Here is a 15,500-nt window from a genome sequence, read left to right as displayed (position 1 = left end):
CACTGACCACACCTCCTTAGGAGACTACATTCCTTCTTAATCCTGTGCGGGGTCTGGACGACGCTCTACTAACTCTGCGTGCAGATCTGGGTTGTGTAAACTGTCTATACGTCATCCGACGTGTAACTCTTTGTCTCACAAATGTATCTAACTGTGCCGTGACCTCTAACGGGCGGGGCGGTCCTCACAGCTTTCTGAGAGACCGTCTCCCGGGTTATAATCCTCAGGTTGGCTCGAATAAAATTTTTTCTTTCTTTCTTAGATCGACTATTGACTAATCTTTCATCGACAGGCTTCAGAGGGCTTTTAAGCGCATCGACACACGGCAGCCACACATATTTCACTCTGCAAGCGTGACGAGGTCTAACGGTCTCGTGGCAGAAGTCTCAGTTACCTGAAGACTTTACTGTATATGTGCCCCTAAAGTTCCTCTGTAACAAACCCACAGAAGATCTTAACTACCCCCTCCTCTGAGAGAGAAAGACTGCAACACACCTATGATGGTGACCAGCTCCTCTGCGGCACAGGCTCAAATGACAGACAGGACCAGGTTGGGAGAAAGTGAATCCATTTCTCCAGGGAGGGAACATTTGGAGCTCAAGGCTTAACTTCAGCGGCCACGGTGAGCTCACGGGTTCCTCTTTTCTTCCTCTGAACTGTCTGGAAAACCACTCTCGCTTTTTTACAAGAGGAACTGAGAGCACCTCAGCAGCTCTAACCTGTCCACCTCAGCCCAGGCAGCCCAGCAAGCAAAGGCCAGAAGGAACCCCCTGCACCATCACGCCCACCTGACAGGAGGCCCAAGCGAGGTCCCAGGCGGATGCCTCCAGCTCACCAGGGCCTGGCTGGCCTTGTCTAAAATCACGGCAGAAATGAAAGCATCGTTCCATGCGGATGGGGGCAGGGCCTTTAAAAGTGCCCAAGTAGCTAGATTCTATAAAATCTGTACAGGAAACACTGGGGGAACACATCCCACTTTCTATGTGTAAAAAAACAAATTCACTTTTAAAACTTCAGTCTCTAAAACTTATTTATCCAGGCCCTGATGAAAGGACATAAACCCTTTCTAAATATGTACTCTGGACATACACCTTCCTAGCAGTTAGCCGCATAGCCGTTCAATCATTCTAACATTTTACATCTTCCCAAGGCTTCAAACACTGTTATAAAAATGCAATCGTATCCCCTATCCAGACGATGCGAACACTTTTTTTTTTTTTTTGCAGTACGCGGGCCTCTCACTGCCATGGCCTCTCCCGTTGCGGAGCACAGGCTCTGGACACGCAGGCTCAGCGGCCATGGCTCACGGGCCCAGCCGCTCCGCGGCATGTGGGGTCTTCCCAGACCGGGGCATGAACTCGTGTCCCCTGCATCGGCAGACGGACTCTCAACCACTGCGCCACCAGGGAAGCCCCGATGCGAACACTTTTAAACGACAAGAATAATAAGAAAATGACAACGTGGTTACAAAGGACATTTGGATGAAATAAGGATGGAACGGCATTGGGAAAGAATCCCCTTAAACAGAAACTGAGCTGACTAGCAGGGAAACTCTGACCCACACTCAGCCTTCACCTAACATGCCAGGATGAGCAACAGAAGGAATCAGCATGGTGCCCTGTAGTCTTTGTATCGAGACTTAAGCTGTGTTTCAGTGACCGGTGCTTTTCCTTTCTCCATCAGTGTTTCTCCCTAACTTCAGCCAGCACAGCTTGAGCCTCCATTTCCCTCGTAGGCGGTGCTCAAACTTCACAGGCTCCTAAATGCCCAGTGATGGGCCAACCCCACCCCCGGTTTCCAATTCAGCAGATCTGGGGTGGAATCTGAGAATGCGGTTCTAACTAGTTCCCAGGAGCTGCCGCTCCTGGCCTGGGAAGCACCTGCTGGAGAACCACTTCCGCAGTGAACATCCCAGCTTCCCCGTGAAGACGTCCCAGGCTTGAATTCTGCCGTGATCTTCCAAAACCACACTTTTAACACTTAACACATAACTGCTTGGCAGTAGAGAAGTGTCTGCATCTTATGATGCTACCCAGATCATACATTCTTTGAGGATAAAAACTGGGTCTCAAGACCAGTTCCCTCTGTGCAGGTCTCACACATGACCTCTTAATTGGGTTAGCACCACTGAGTATTTACATTAAAACTAGGGCATGAATCCAGCCACAGAAAGCTGCCTGCCTCTTGACAGTGTATGCTGAGCACAGGGCGCCGCCTGCACTCAAACTCTCCCTCTCTCTCTCCTACTTAGCGCAGCACAGGTTCCTTTAGAAGCTTTAACATCTCGCGTTCACTCCAATCAACACGACTCGTGCTATTTTACCATTTAACGTTTCCATTTAATGTTTCCCCCTTAAGAACCCTAATTTCACAGTCCAAAATCTGATTGTATGTAATAAAGTAGAGATGTGCGTCAAAACCACTACCGCTGTACTCAAAGGGGATGCCACAATATGGCTCTAAACTGCTTTACATTTAAATGGGAGCTTTAAAATTTCTTCAGTAAATGGAAAAACAAGTAATAATGATACTGTCATATCCATTCTTCTGAGACACGAGAGCAGTGCGTGGAGTAGGTGAGAGAAAGGTAACATCCTGTTCAACCTTGACCCCGCCTCCCGTGACCTCCTTCTTCTCTTTCCCAAAACGGAATCCTCTCCTACGGGCTCCATCGCTCGTTACCATGCTGGATCCCCTGCTTTTCCATAGAGGGTAACATGCACGCGACCATTCATCGCGGCCCCTCCTCACGGTCAAGCTCTCCATCTCCCCACACAGCTCAGCCAGGCTCACATGCTGGGAGACGGGTCCCCGGTCACCCGCTGGCCCCAGCAGCCCACCCGCAGCTCTGCACGCTGGCTGGAGCAGCTGCCGCCCTCACAGACACCGCCCCGACGGGCGAGCCGTGTCACAGGCTGGAAGGGAGGATGGAGCAGCGTGGCAGCGTGAACCCATGGGCCAGGTGCGCAGAAGGCAGGCTCCTGGTTCAGGTCTGTGAGCTGCATCTGCCGCGCTTCCAACCTCACAGCCCAGGACTGGACCCAATGGTCCCGGAGAAGAGCAGAAGCGCCACTTAGACCACATGAGGCAGGTTCCTGGCACTCAGGATCCCGGTCCAAGCCAGGACCTCTCTCCAGTCCTTCCAGCGTGGCGCTCCGGGGCCACCTCCAGCCCCCAGGACGTGGCGGCTGAGGACGACTCCATCCCCAGCCCTGACTCAGAGTTGGGAGAATTAAAGTGTCACCCTTCAGGTGACAAAAAACAGTGATCACTGTGTGTAAAGAATAATCAACTCAAAAGCCACAGCTGAGACGTGGGTTTGCAGAGAGAAAACACGAAGGCCTAACACAGTGCCCCCAAAAGTCCAGGCTCATCAGTCTTATCTAATGACTCTCCCTCTGCCTCTTCACACTACCTTGATGAAAAGAAGGGAAGCATAAACGGAGAGGAGGGGTGGCGGGCAGGGTTTAGGACCCACAGCCGTGGCAGAGGACCCTCTGACGGGCTCATCCCCTCCCTCCCTCATGCCTTTCCCACACCCAGGAGTGACTGAGAGCAAGCCCTCCTACCAGTGGCTCTCGAAGCGCCGTCTCCAGCAGGAGACACCAAGGAAGTCACAGGATGCTCGTAAACTCCTTCTTGATCTGGGCACTGCTGCTGTGAGCAGGCAGCCAGCAGAACACGTACATTTCCTGTCTGTATATTCTAGCTCAGTATGAAGTTAAAAACACGCCTCCAACAAACACATTAAAGGACGCTCAGCGTCACTAATCATCAGAGAAATGCAAATCAAAACCACCATGAGGTACCACTTTGCACCGGTCACAACGGGCATCATCAGAAAACCTACAAACAAGAAATGCTGGAGAGGGGGTAGAGAAAAGGGAACCCTCTTGCACTGCTGGTGGGAATGTACACTGGTGCAGTCGCTACGGAGAACAGTACGGAGGCTCCTTAAAAAACTACAAATAGAGCTGCCGTATGATCCAGCAATCCCACTCCTGGGCTTATATATCCGGAGAAAACCGTATTCGAAAAGATACATGCACCCCAATGTTCATTGCAGCACTGTTTACAATAGCCAGGACATGGAAGCACCCTAAGTGTCCATCGACAGATGAATGGATAAAGAAGATGTGGTATATATATACAATGGAATATTACTCAGCCATAAAAAAGAATGAAATAATGCCATTTGCAACGACGTGGATGGACCTAGAGATTGTCATACAAAGTGAAGTAAATCAGACAAAGACAAATATTATATGATATCACTTATATGTGGAATCTAAAATATGACACAAACGAACTTGTCTACGAAACAGAAACAGACTCACAGACATAGAGGACAAACTTATGGTTACCAAAGGGGAAAGGGGGAGGGGGAGGGATAAATTTAGAGTTTGGGATTAACAGATACACATTACTACATATAAAATAAACAATGAGGACCTACTGAATAGCAGAGGGAACTACAGTCAATATTTTCTAATGACCTATAAGGGAAAAGAATCTGAAAATGAATACATATACGTATGTATAAGTGAATCACTTTGCTGTACACCTGAGACTCACACAACATTGTAAATCACCGACACTTCCATGAAATAAGTTAATTAAATTTAATAAAAGTATCACATTTGAAAAAAGAAGGCCTCCTGCTGGGCTAGAGCTATGGACTCAGGCAGGGGGAGGCAGCATGCTTTCGGGGAACGGGCTTGCAGACAGATGCAGGACGAAGACCACGTCTGCCAGGACGTGGCTGCTGGAGCCTCCGCCCACCCTCAGGACGGCAGTCAGTGGGCGGCGCCCACCGGACCTGCGGAAGCCCACCAGACGAGCTCGCACTCGGGAAGCCCAGCAGCGCGCAGCCAGCCACGCGGGCAGTGACAACCCGCTGGCTCGCCGGTCACAGGGAGTGAGCGGCACTGATTTCTGCAGCAGACGGGCCAAGGCGCCAACCGCCATGGGCCGGGCAAGCCGGGACTTGGGGCACCCTTGCCAGTGACAGGGGAGCCATGCCTCCCCCCGGCCGGCCTCGGTCCTCAGGGGCGGATGTCCCCTCCTCCATCCAGGAGGAGGCTGAATGTCCCCGGCTCGACAGTCATGTCCGAGTCTCTCTCCTCCAACTCTGACCCCGGCCCCGACACGTCCAGATTCTCACTCACTCAGTCCCAGTCTGTGCACTGCGGTGACCAAGTCTCTTGTGGGACACCTCGCCGGCAATGAACCCTGCCCCGAGAACAGTCCCCGCGCAGGAGCACCCCTCCCGGGCACTGCTCCGCCCGCCTCTCCCGACCTACCCAGCTGAGGCTCGGACTCCTAAACGGAGGGACTTTGATCCATACCAAGTTAGACGGAATGGGCAATAAAATCAACCGATATGACTGCTTTGATTTAAAATGAGGAGGCAGCGGAGAGAGAACTGAGCTTTCAGATTCAGATCAAAGCTATTTGAAAGTTCACAGCTCTGTGCAGTCCCGATCACGATCCAGATTATTCCCACTCCCGTACCCCAGGACTCTGAGGACAGAGCACACAGCGCCCAGCATGGAAGAGGCTCTCAGCCACTGAAAGAATGAATGCATGTGTCATGCCTTCCTGAAATCTGTGAAACACAGAAAAATTCTGATGTTACAAAGCCGAATAAAAAGAACCGGATACAACACAAAATGGTGGAGGCACTCTGATAACTAGCGTGAGTCCAGAAAACCAAATGCAGAAAAAGGAACCAAAAAGAAACTTCAGAACGGCTGTGCGCAGCGAGACTCAGAATGCTTTTCCTGTTACAAGTCTCCATTTTCCAACAACAGCTATGCCTTACTTACAAACTACGGGGAAAACGACTTCACGTTTTTAAACTCTTGCTGCCAAACCAGTAATGATCACTTCACTTCTCTGTTCTATAACAATTCTGAGGGCTTTATTGTAAGGAAATGGTCAGAGTCAAAACAATCTCAGATGGCTGGAAGGAAAAGCAAAGCACGTACACTATGAGACTGCTGTACTACTCACACAGCTTTTCCTTCCGTGTGATTGCTATCAGTAATACTTACATAAGCCAGCAAAGGTAGAGCGCTGCAGCTGTAGACTCCTTTAAAGCACCTAACTAAAAACAAAACTCCCCAATTTCCCTTTATTTGGAGACTCAGCTTAGTACCTAGCAGCAGCACAACGTGCATTAACAACGAGAGGATTTCTTTTTTTCTTTTTTTTTTTTTTTTGCGGTACGCGGGCCTCTCACTGCTGTGGCCTCCCCCGTTGCGGAGCACAGGCTCCGGACGCGCAGGCTCAGCGGCCATGGCTCACGGGCCCAGCCGCTCCGCGGCATGTGGGATCTTCCCGGACCGGGGCACGAACCCGCATCCCCTGCATCGGCAGGTGGACCCTCAACCACTGCGCCACCAGGGAAGCCCCAACGAGAGGATTTTTAAGCTGCACACAAGGAAAGGAAAGGTGAGACTCCAGGAGGTCCCCAAGCTTGTTAAGTGAACAGGTGGCTCTGAGGAGGCTCGCAGTGAAACTGGGGCTCTAACTGCTTTGTACCTCAACCTTAACAGCAAGGGAGACGGCAGCCAGGCTCGCTAGGGCCGGGTCAGAGGTTCTCTGGGGTGACACTCTCCACCCGCGAGAAGGAGCACTGCTTGTTTTGCCATCGCAGTGAAGTGATTCACTCTTCCTGGAGTCAGCCTGATAACCGGCAATTCAGAGACAAGCTTCCGTCACTTTTTTAGGCCCAGTATCAGACCTCGATCTACAACCCTCCCTCCCTATGACTTTTACAGCCTGGCCCGGCCCCCCTCCCCCGTTTCTCAGAAATTAACGACAACCAGGATTACTTTTAAGACTTCCAGAAGTTAGAAACACACTGGTGACAACGGATTACACAACTTTTAAAGTTTAACTCTGACTCCGGGCCAGGCTGCCACTAGCGTGTGGACCTGAGCAAAGTGTCAGCGGGCCGGGTCGGGGAAGAGGTTCGGGGCTGAGCTCCAGGGCCGGGGCGTCGGCCCGGGAATCACCCTCTGCAAAGCATGTGACCGGGGCACACGGTGACAGAGTCAGGCGGAAGAGTCAAGTCCTGTCCAGCACAGCGCCTCACTCGACTTATTAGACCTCAAGCAGCTCTGCGGGATGGCCAGGTTTCAGGGGTCCCATCTCTCCTTTCAAAACTGCCTTAATTCTCACCCAAACTGTGTAACTCACGAGAAGTAAGTTTTGAGAAATACCTAGGAAGGGGCTTCCCGTCTGTCTCCGTCTCTCTTCCGTTGAACATATAGCTATAACATCATTAAACTTTTCCGTTGATGCTTTGAAGCAGATGCTGGATTGCTCGGGGTACAACGCAGAGCTGTACGAGCAAAGGCATGTCCTAAGGTGCTGTCCCTATTGAGACACGGCAGCTCACACCCCCAGGCCACAGCCGAAGCTCCAGCCCCCCCGGCTGAGCACACAGACCCCCGTGCAGGAGGCCCTCCCATCGTTCTGGAGCCCCTCACAGGCCTTGTGCTATTCAGGTAAACTACACGCCTGTGTCGCACGCTGGACTGGTCTCTGATCTCCCTGAAGAACTCTGTTGTGAAAAGGACTTTCCCCCCGCCCACTCTCTCTTACATTTATAACATTTTTAAAAATGCTTTGAAGCATTTATAATTTTTTTTAACATTTATAACATGGGGATACAGCTATTTATCTCACAGAGGAATAAAGAATTCAATCAAATTACTGTTAATGGTATCACACCAACAACTATTATTATTCTAACTATTATAGCCATTGGGATAATTCTGTAATTATTAGGAGCTATCAATTAAACCGTGCTGTAATGAAATGAACCACCAAATAAGATGAAAAAAAAAATAAAAAGCAATTGACGCTCTTCTACAATTTATCAAGATAATCTCATTGGTTTGCAGAATAATTGGTGACCTTGCCTTGGAAACACGCTCTCTAACGACGAGGGCTCCATTCATTCACCCTTTCAGACGCTGATGCGCCAGGCCCCGTTCAGGATGCTGACGACACAGAGGGAAGTGGCATGAGTGTGGGAACAGTCTCGAAGCAGGTGTGCGATGGTGTGACGGGGCCGTCCGTGTCCTGGGGGGTGGGAGGGGGAGAGAGGGTCTTCCCAGAAGTACCCAGAGTACCCAGGCCCGCTCTCCCCTCCCCACTGGTGATATGGAAGCTAGGGAGGGAGGGAGCCGCACGTGGCGCACGTGGCGCTCCTGGCGCCCTCCTGACGTCGCCCCCTCACCCCCGAACCACAGAGACAGGGCAGCCGCATCACCTCCCCGGCTACACCTCGTCCGAGCCCCGGGCCCACCAGGACTATGGCAACAGCTTTCTTACTGGCAGCCCTCCCGTTCTCGGCCGGCTACAAGTCCAGTCAATGGAATAGTCGACGTACACAGCAGAATAAAGGTAATGAGAGTGATTCAAGGAACCCGACTAGAGGTCAGGGTAAGAGTAAAGTTAGTGATTAGTGACAGAAGGTGCTTCTCGCCTGTTCTTCTTCGGTCTCGTTTAACAGAGCCGCAACAGCAATGCCACCGTAACAGAGCTAACTAAAATGCAAAGATTCTCATGTTAAGTTTATCACTGGCTAATTAAATGCACCAGAGTCCCCAAGCGCTCTGAGAGCTGTCGCAGCCACAGGGACTGAGGGGGCTGCTTGGGAGTCGGCAGAAGTCAGTTACACGCAGAGAGAGCTGGGAAAGGGTGTGAGCTCTGATCACAGACGTGCTCCTCCCGACTCAGTTCCTCATGACGAGTCTGGGGACCAGGCGGCCCAGCAGCCCGAGGGCCAAGCACGGTCGGTGGGTGTCACATGAGGGGAAGGACCGCGGTCTGGGGGGCCCAGGGCTGTGTCCGGCTCCGGCCCCCTCACTCAGGGGCCATGTGACTCTGAGCCTCCGTCACCTCAACTGGAAATAAATGGTGATGGTGAAACTCACTCTGCCCTCCAGGAAGGTGGATAAGGCTGCTCGCTGCGAGCGTGCGAAAGCCCCCCTGAGAAACCGTACCGCTCAGACAGATGTGGTGCACCCTACTTTCTACACGCCCATCCAAAAGCACTCACTGTCCTGTCTGAGTGGCTAAGCTCACGGACGACTGCACTGCATTCATACAACACGAAGCCAAGAGAAATAACTTCGGCCCCAATGACATCTGGCAAATCATCATTTTATCCGAGACAGTCGCCTCCCACCCGCCTCCTCAAACAGGGCCAAGTCTCTGGAAGCTGCAGGCAGTTAAGCCTTCCAAAGCAAACTCACTGCAGAGCCCCTCGGGAACGATAAGCTCTAGAACAAATTAGTGCAACAGTTGGGAAGTGAAATCTATGAAATCATTAGCTTTCGAGTGAACATAAGGCACTCTTTCTTCCACGGATCAGTTTCTTTTCCAGCTCCTGGGTCCCTTCCACCACCCCGACTGCGCCCCCTAAAACACCCTGTGTGTCTAACTCTCTGAGCCAAAGCCTCCGGGTTCTTCCAGGACCCGAACCCAGGGCCATCTATTCTGTAAACGCTCCCCACAAGGACCCTTCTCCTGAAGATGCTCCAACATCTACAATGGGAAGACTGGACTCACAGACAAGACAGAGCCCCCGAAGGAGGCTGGCTGTTTCCAGCAGCTCAGAAGCCCTCCGACGCCCTTGCTGCAATCTCCCCTCGGCCGCACCTTGAGCCACAGCCCCTGCGTCTCACACAGGGCGACGGTCCCGCTGCTGGCCACGCACAACCCCCGAGAGAGCACACACGCGAAAGCGGTGCTTACTCAGAGTGACCCTGAATCTGCACTTGGTGATACACAGTTGTCAGACTGCAGTGCTTTAGCTGCTCCATGTCAGGTATTAATCTCTCCCCAGCAGGATGTTAGAATGTCCGCTATGAGCTTCTAAACCAGACGATGAGCTTCTTGAGGACGTGAGCGCCACGTCTTTCACTTCTTTTGTGTTTCCCTTGTGTTGCTAAAAGCTAACACCGAGCAGAGAGAAGGCACTCGGAAAGTGGTTCTGAAGTTAGAAATAACCCCTCTTCAGTCATACTCACTAAGGCTGCCTCACACACAGCTTGTTCACCCAGGTTCCGAAAACAGTCACTCTCTCAGGGACAGGGAAACCTCATTATGGCTCAAGGCGGCATAGAGTCAAGTGCTCCTGTGAAAAATAATTACACATTTAATAATCCGACTGGACTTAGTCCAAAACGTGAGCTAACGCTAACATTTATTTCGGTTACGGTCCCCCCAGTACAGATGAATGTTGCCTGTGACACCGAATTACACAAGAATTTCCACAAGAAAAGAGCAAAGTTCTTAGGAGAATTTTTTCTCCGCAGGGAGATTTTTCGTCTTCACGACAGTACTCCTTTTGTTTACAAGAGCTACATTCAGGTACGTTGCCAACTTCCACGGAATTACAAAGACAAGTGGACCTAAGAATTTGGTCTTTAGAAGTAGTACCATGGAACAGCGTTTTCAAATTATTCCTAGAAATTCAAAGGGAGCAATGAAACACTGTCCCGCAGAAATTTACGGGGAGCCACACGTACAATTTAAAATTTTCTAATACTCACATTTGAAAAAACACAAAGACGAAATGGACGAAACGTGAATTTTACCCTCGGAGCACAGCTCCGTTCGGGCTGGCCCCGGGCGGCCGCTGGCCGCGGCCCCAGGCATCCCCGAAGGAGAAGGCCAGCAGCGTGGACGTGTCCCACCGGCGGCTCCTCCATCTCCAGCCCGGAGGAGAGTTTGGCAGGGAACGCGGTGCAGGGCAGGGGGGACGCCAGGAAGGCCGGCCTTGCGCAGGAACCTCTCAGAGCATCAGAGGAAGCTGCTCAGCCCCACCCCTCGCAGGAGAACCGAGGGGAACGGCTCCCTCTGTACCGAACCACAGGGTGCCCGCCGCCAGCCTCGGGCCGGGCCAGCAACAGTCGTAGGACAGGGGAACTGGGAACGGAGGGGCCGTGGGCGCCGGCGGAGAACAAGGGAACTGCAAGCGAGAGCTCCCTCCGCTCTGCGGAAGGCGGAGCATCTCAAGACCGGCCCTCACTCCCTCCCCGCCCCCCCAACCTAACCCGCACACCTGGCTGACTCTGGGTCCCTGTCCCACTCGCCCTGGCAAAGGGGGCGGGGCTTGTACGCCGAAACAGCACGTGCGTCTGTGCAGCGAGACCCCGCCCCTCCTCCGACGCCTGCAGGGGCCTCTACGCAGCCGCGTCTGCACCGCGACTTGCCGGGTTCCCGATCTCGCCTGAGGGTGCGTGGAACCTCTGGGAAGGCACCAACGGCCGCACGCGGGGGCCCTGGCATCGCCTCCGCACCCGCGGGCTGCCGGCGGGGCCGGGCGTGCTGTGCCGCGGGCGCTGCCTCCCCGTCTGCGCCGCAGCTGTCCGGGCCCTCTGCCTGCGGCCCCCCACCCAGGCCCACCCTCCGTCGACAGCATCCACCCACGGTCTCCCCGTGCCAGTCCACCAGGGCTTCGCTTCTTTACCTCCAAGCCCTACCAAGCTTGGCTCTGAGGCCACCTCGTCAGTCCTTCAGCCGGAACAAGCCCAGGGCTCATTCCAGGAGCCGGGGCCCACTCTCCGCCTCCCGGCGCCGGCCGCGTCCAGCGCGGTGCACGCGCGCTGTAAACGCCCCAGGAAGATGGACTTAGCCAGCGCGGAACCGCTGCTTTCGGGGGAAATACAGGGTCTGCCCACAGGCCTTTCATCGGCCGATGAGCACTTAGCCTTGTTTCACGTGCGGTTCTGTCATTGCACAGGCGCCGTTGCTTCCTTCACACTGAACTCGCAGCCAACAGTGTCAGAGCGCAGGCCGGGCTCGCAGCGCATCCGCACGCCTTCTCCGTCGGGCCGTGCTGCCTGGACACACTGGACAGCGCGCTGGCACCATGCTTGGGGCCGTTTCCACAGCCGCGTCACCAGCGAAGGGCACAACAATGCAGAGAAACCCACCTCGACAGGAAACAGGCTGCGAAGAGGCCGTGTGTCTGCAAGGAAGGCAAGCGCTACCTCTGCCCTCAGCTGGGAGGTGCACGTCGGGTGGCGGCAGAATTCTGACAGCCTGCCCGCGGCCCTGATCCACCATAAAAGCAGCCCGAGCACTGATCTGAGGGTCACAAACCAATTTCAGGGAGTAGGCGAGCTTGCACACACGGAATCCACGAGTGACGGGGGATGACCACCTGGCACCCGGGCCGGCTTCCAGGACCACTCCCTCTGCCCTCCGCAAGCTCCAGAGAAGCAGCTCGTGTCTCTGTCCTCCGGGGGTCCCAGAGACAACCCCCCCCCCCAGTTGCGGGGCGAGTGCCAGTTAACCAGCGCCCTGCCCACAGTCACCTGCGCCTCCTCTAGCGAAGGGGAAGGACTAGCGGCCCCTGTTACCTGGGTCTCAGTGTCTGCGACCTGCTCAGGCCCCATCAGATGCGCACACACACACCTGTCACCCACGTGCAACCCTTCCGTGTAAGGCCCACAGAGCACGGAAGATGGCAGACGTGCGCGGCCCTCACGGTTCACCCCACGCAACGCAGGGGGCGCGTGGGACGCGGAGCAGGACACAGAGGGTCACCGCCGAGGTCGGTGTGGCGGGCGGGTCTGGGAGGCCCCACGGAAGTGGCGACTTTGCAGAAGCATTTCCTGCATCTGAGCCGTCGCTGGTCACAACCGGCAAAATTCCTAGAATTGCAAACGCACCAACAGTGAGAACGCCCTACGGGCTCTCACTGCAGAAAAAACGTCTGAAGCCTGGAGTATCTGGGGACCCTGAACAGAAAACGAGGACAGATACGGGACTGGAAGCAACTCAGCCTGAGGGTCTGGGGAGAAACCGCAAAGTCCTGCAGGAAATGCCACGTCCCATCCACTGCCACTCCTCTCACCTAACACTCACCCCACACTGTCCAGCTCCCTGAGTCAGGTCTGCAGGGAACTAGCGGACACATCTGAATCACGTGAACTTGGCTTTCACTTTTAGTAAATCATCTGCAGATGAGATGGAAGGACAACAAGGATTTAAAAACTATGAGCTCAAATATCAAAACGACTTATATATATATTTAGTATCTAACTCTCCAAACGGAAAGATAAAAAAAAAAAATCTAAGAAAGTGCTGGAAAAAACAACAACCTGAAAAATGAAGGCATCTACCAAGCTTAGAGACCTTGATCACGTAACAGACATTTACTGGGCGCTTCTGTAAGGCCCCCCGCCTCTGCCTCATGGTGCACTGTTAACTCCTGTTACACCTGTTACAACGGAACCGTATGGAATGAACCTTCGTGGGCTGAACTGCTCGGGGCAGTGATGTGCCTCATTCAGCCCTGTATCCGAACAGTTCGCTGTACCTGGAATATGGAAGACGTTCAACAGATGCTTCTGAATGAAGATTTACTGTGCAGGGTCCTGTAAGTTCACCCGTGACTTTCAGAGCTCAGAATGCACGCCAGAAGCATCATTATAAGAGGTGGTCAGAGTACTGGCCATCCTGCCAACCCCCCTGTGATATACCCATTATTCTAAAAGTGCATGAACTAGCTGCTCTCCGTAACAGAATAGCATGTTTACCATCTTAACTATGTGAAAGTTGCTTCCACGTGGTAAGAGCCTGCTGCGTCTCTCTCTCTCACCCACCCCAGTCCTCCCCTTCTGGAGGCTGAGGGCCGGGCAGGGTGGCAGAGACTGTCAGACCCCGGGGCTGGGGAGCACCTGTGGAAGGCGGCGCGTCTTAGAGAAGAAGGATGAAAGGAGCTGGGCTGCCGTGAGCGTGTCCGGTCCCTTGAGCTCTGGGGGCAGCTCAGCGAGGTATGAGAGACAAACAAAGAGACGCAGGAGCAATGACAAGGCGGCCAGGGGCTTGGGAAGGCAGAAGGACAGCGCTCGCGGCCCCTACTGGCAGAGGCGCAGGTAAACGCCCCTCATGAGCTTCCCGGCAGGGGCTCTGAGGGGTTCCGTCCACCTCCCGGGACACCAGTCCCAGCCAAGGGTCACGCCCAGCGGGGGGCAGCACCGCACGTGGGACCGCTCGCTGTGCTAACCCGGCCTGGCATGGTACCGCGCTCGCACCGTCTCATCAGCAGGGATTCTATCTCCACCTGCAGATACGCAGAGACAGGAAGCAACCCACCCAGAGTCACATAGCGGATGAGAAGAGGTGGGACAGGCGCGCATGCGCACACACGCACACACGCACGCACACGCTCGTAATCGCACCCGGCGGGCCACACTGACAGTGCGCAGAGCCGTGGGCGTGCGTGGCCCATCACTCCACCAGGGCAGGGGAGGTGGAGGAAGGCTGGACACACTCAGAAGCGGGCCCTGTCCCATCAGTGGCTCTGCCCTGAAAGCCCAGCCTGCAGCTGGTCTTTGCTTTCCACCACCGCCCCTGAGATCCGAGAGATCTCACAGCAATTGATCGCCGGTATCACTCTTCTTAGCGGGCCGAACCGCCAACGGCTTTGAACAAAGGAATCACGGCGGCCCAGCGAGCCCCGTCCTCCCCCCCTTGCCCCTAAGAAAGGCATTCTTTTCACCGAGAACACCCCACCACGGGGTGGCTGCCACGGCGAAGCCCCATCTCCACCCTGGAGCAGAAAATGCTTCTCTCTCGTTACTTCCGGCCAGAAACTCTTCTCTTGCATCAGCTTCTCCCTCTGCATTGTCTTCCTTCCTGACTAAGGCCAAGTGGCTTCCAGGCTACACGGTGCCCAGGGCATGCCTAACGGCCGACAGAACCCCCCAAGCACGGGTTTAGAGCCGGGTGGCGCGGCCGTGACCAGAACGAGGGGATGCCAGACACGGCCAGCACGGACCCGGCGCTCCCCTCGAGTCCAGCCTGCTCCAGCCCAGTGAGCGGAGCCCACTTCAACCCTGGCTCCGAGGCCACGGCACCTGTTGCAGGGGCCTGTCGGTATGCACCGCCTCTTCCCCAGGGATGAAGCGCCCAAAGCAGCAAAGTCCCAACCCCAGAAGCTCCCAAAAGAACCCCAGGCCCAACCAGGAGGTGGTCTTTTCTATCACGTCTCTCCTCATGCAAAGCCCCCAACGAAAGCTAAAAAGCACTTCACAGCAGGGGAGGAAAGCTGAGTCGAAGGCATTCTGCTTACAGGGCCGTCGCTTATTCATTTATTCAAATGTGCCTACACATGTGTTGTGCGCCGTATCCCCCCATGAACACATGGACGCGGCACATCACCCCTGACCCTGTGGGGCCGTGGCAGAGTCAGGCACAGGCAACGCTGACCCAGCAGGATGGGGTGCTGAGTGCAGTGATGAGCACAAAGCAGCCGGGGCTATCCTGTCCCCTGGGGTGTGGGTGCCCCAGCCCCGGAGCACTTACCAAGGACCAGGCGCTGCTCTCACTCTGCAAGGGCAACCCCGCGTCAACCTCCTGGCCGCGTCACCAAGCGCTCGCTATGCTTCCCACTATACCGACGAGAAGGCAGCAGCCCAGCAGAGACGCTCAGGAGCGCGCGCAGGACCACACGGCTGCGT

General features: G+C 54.5%; 1 protein-coding gene across 2 annotated transcripts in view; it reads right to left on the bottom strand.

Annotated features, from left to right (window-relative positions):
* FNIP2 (folliculin interacting protein 2) overlaps window positions 1-15,500 on the bottom strand; it is a 139,297-nt gene that overhangs the window by 104,801 nt on the left and 18,996 nt on the right. The gene's annotated exons all lie outside the window — the stretch shown is intronic.

The sequence above is a fragment of the Aethalodelphis obliquidens genome, unplaced genomic scaffold (genome assembly GCF_003676395.1).
Source record: "Aethalodelphis obliquidens isolate GAN/ISIS:26980383/991018 unplaced genomic scaffold, ASM367639v1 scaffold17, whole genome shotgun sequence".
In the NCBI taxonomy this organism is placed as follows: Eukaryota; Metazoa; Chordata; class Mammalia; order Artiodactyla; family Delphinidae; genus Aethalodelphis; species Aethalodelphis obliquidens.
This window is presented reverse-complemented; position numbering and strand designations above follow the sequence as displayed.